We start from the raw sequence: 3,364 nt of genomic DNA on the forward strand, positions 1-3,364 counted from the left end.
CTGAGCAGTTATTTAATTGTTGCATGTAATTATTATTATACTGCGTGCTTCTTAGTTATTCCATCTTTTGCTGTAACATGGATCTGTATGTAACTCTATATTTACTTGTTATCTACCACACTTCCTTCTACATCATACACCATCATTATACATGATGGTGTATATAGGATATATATATTTGTAAACATATCTGTAAATTGTATAATTTTATTTTTCGTATTTGGGATTGTTGGAAACGTCTTTTTTGATCTCTGTCTATAAACACAAACTGAGTAAGATTGGCAATAAATTTGACTTTGAAAAATATATATATTCTTTATGAAAATAGTTGACTGTCAAATGAACTACGCCTTTAAATCTTTACGGACTGTTTTTCAGTGGGTTAGTGGAGTTAGTAGTTTTCAGTTCCCTGGACTGATTAACAGCTAAGCTCCCTTTCTCTTTTGACCACTCAAATACACTTGGCCCTTTCTCTTTTCCATGTGGAAAATGGCAGCTGCATATTCTGCTTTTCTCATCTGGCTCCCTGTCTGCTCGTCTACAATGAGACAATTATATAATTAATTACTAATAATCATTTAAACCTGTTATTACCAATATTTCACAAATTCTTCATGTAAACTTAAGAGCACAGCTGTATGTTGAGTGTCAACTTTGCTTGGTTCATCTTACTGGGGGGCAGCTACATGGATGTCGGTGCAGTCCACAATAATTTTGCAGTTGAAGGCAGAATGAATTTATTATTGACTCAGAATGAAGCACAACTTCATGTCATACAATACATTGACTTTATTTGTAATTGTGTAAAAAAGTATGAGCATTGATTAGCAAGCAGGACCTGCAGGAACAGAGAATGGTGATGGATGGAGCTGGGAAGAGAGAAGAATAAAGAAAACAGATCAACTTTATTATCGGATATTAAAAATTCAATTTCAAAACAAGTTGCCGCTCCTACAGTTTTCTAGTATGTAAAGATGATTTCACATGACCAATGCAAAATATCACACTCAATACATGTGTGTCTCTGGGGGGTGCATTGTGCCTTTGATGTATATAAATAATATACCATAACCAAATACTATTACGTACAGTGGAAATCAGGTTGCCAGAGCAGGTCAGTCCAGTGTGCATGTTCCTCAGGATCTCAGCAGTTACAGGTGAGGTAAAGAAAATAAAAGAGAAAAAGGTCAGTAACAACACTTTAAAGTAACAACACTGAATAATTATCTCTTTTAATAATTTTCTCTCAGTAATCACTCAACTACTGTCTTTCCAACAAACAGATTGACTCACTCTCACTATCATCACAATGAAACACGTCCAGAAGAATGTCATGCAAAGCTGCCTGCCTTCCTTCCTTCGACTCTCCCTGAACTGCCTGATCTTTTAATGGTCAATGTTAACCATTTGTGCAGATAGCATTAAGTACAAAAGATCGTTGATGCTAATGTGGCGTTAGCCTACCTCCCGCCCCTTTATTACCTGGTGGAGGGGGCTACTCTTCAAATGTTTCACAAAATACTTACCATCATGACTACTCTTACTGTTTAACATTTTGGTTTACTTCATGTTAAGGCTATACAAATGACAAGGCTAAGTAATGTAATTAATGCTAACTAACGTGCTCGCCTACTAGCTACAGTGATGCAAACACAGCTTATGGTGAGAAAAGAGAGAACTATCGAAGCAGGGAAAGACGCGTGATAGATTCATGGGCTGGTCTAGGCACTGACCCTTCACAGTCAGATATCGTTGACAAATGTTACAAGGTCTGACCTTACACTAAAATTCGGCTATTTTCAAAAGCTTTTTGTAGTTATCTGGTGCTCGTCCAATTTCATTTTAAACAGAACGTTCAAACAAAAAGAATAACCAAATCTAAATTTTGGATTGTTCTGAACGAAATCTTAGTAAGGCTCCCATTCTCATACAAGTGTGAGTGCTGACCTTGACTGAAGATAGTCCTTGAGCGATCTTCGGGACAGCAATCTGTAATTACTTTTGCAGTAAGGAAGCCTCCTTATTATTACCTGTAATTTGAAAAGTCGAGCTTGGTAATGTATGGCACCGGCTTGCCAGAATAAGGCATAGCAACAACAACTGTGAGCTGCAAGCGCGCCAGTCACGTGAGGCAGAGGCATCATGGCTCCTCCCTGTGGCTTCGGTTCATGGCGTTGTATGATGAGACCAGCGAGCCTAATATAATATATACGTGAAAATTATTTAGGAAGTATGGATTGCTGAGGATAAATGTAATAACATGAGAGTCTACAAACAGTCATTGTGACATTACAGAGAATGGTAACAGGGTCATACGCTTAGTGCCGCGCCTCCAGCCAGTTTCTGTAGGGCTGACGCATTCGAGGTGAGGCCCGAGCCATCTGTGCCTCACCTCACCCACAGTAATGTCTTGAGCGCGCCTCTAAAACGGATAAGGTCCCGCGTGAACATTAGTGCCCAGTGCTCCATGCCAGGTTACTGTGGCTTACGTGAGGCAGAGGTCGTCCCTGCCTCACTTGTCATCAGCTACCCGTAGTGTGTTAGCGGAGCTCGGGAAATTTGCTGATTTTGACTTTAAAAAGCTGATTTGGAATCATACATAAACACATTTACAACACAGATCAGTGGAAAACATTTTGATTATTATTACTATTTAGTTTTCTTTAGTTGTTTTTCATTACATGGGAGTATGACAGGCTGTTAACCTGATATGTTTGGTCCTGGTCCTTTCACCAGACGGGAGCTGATAGAACGAGCAAAGTGGATATGATCCTTTTTGTGATACAACTGGTACAAGCACACAGGCATCTTTGTTAAAAAAAAAAGGTGAATTTTTTGGAGCATATCTCTTAATATTATTGGAATGGAATAAATCAGTTATGAGATCTTCTTCTTCTTCTTCGTTCTCTTGATTTATGAGAATCTTCTTCTTCTTCTTTGCTTTAATGCGAGTCGCAACCGTCTTGGAGCATATCTAGACCCTCCAGAAAAACGCTGGGGCAAACAATCTTGATTATGCGGGTAATCCTTGATTATGCTGGGCTAAAATCTTGATTATGCGATTAAATATGCGGGGTTTATGGTTGATTTTATGCCGGTTGGAATGCGGGGAGTTGCGAAATATGCGGATAAGTTGCGAAGATATGCGGGGAAAAGAATAAACAATTTTTAAATATTGGCTTCTTATTTTATTTTCTCTCACACACAACCTGCACTAACGTTTAACCCTTTTAACTATTCAATTAAACACATTCAATGTTTATTATTGTAAATAGCAATTTGGGCTATTTTAATCTCACACACACACACCCAATACACAATCACCACACACACAACACACCACACACACCACACACACAACACC

General features: G+C 38.6%; 1 long non-coding RNA gene across 1 annotated transcript; it reads right to left on the reverse strand.

Moving 5' to 3' along the window:
* Positions 1–720: 720 nt before the first annotated feature.
* On the reverse strand, positions 721–1,387 carry LOC104966664 (uncharacterized). The gene is made up of 2 exons (XR_800658.1): positions 1,090–1,387; positions 721–869 (listed from the first exon to the last, which is right to left on the reverse strand). It is a non-coding gene; the product is annotated as an uncharacterized lncRNA (long non-coding RNA).
* Between the last annotated feature and the right edge of the window lie 1,977 nt (positions 1,388–3,364).

The sequence above is a fragment of the Notothenia coriiceps genome, unplaced genomic scaffold (genome assembly GCF_000735185.1).
Source record: "Notothenia coriiceps isolate Sejong01 unplaced genomic scaffold, NC01 NC01_scaffold00037250, whole genome shotgun sequence".
NCBI lineage: Eukaryota > Metazoa > Chordata > Actinopteri > Perciformes > Nototheniidae > Notothenia > Notothenia coriiceps.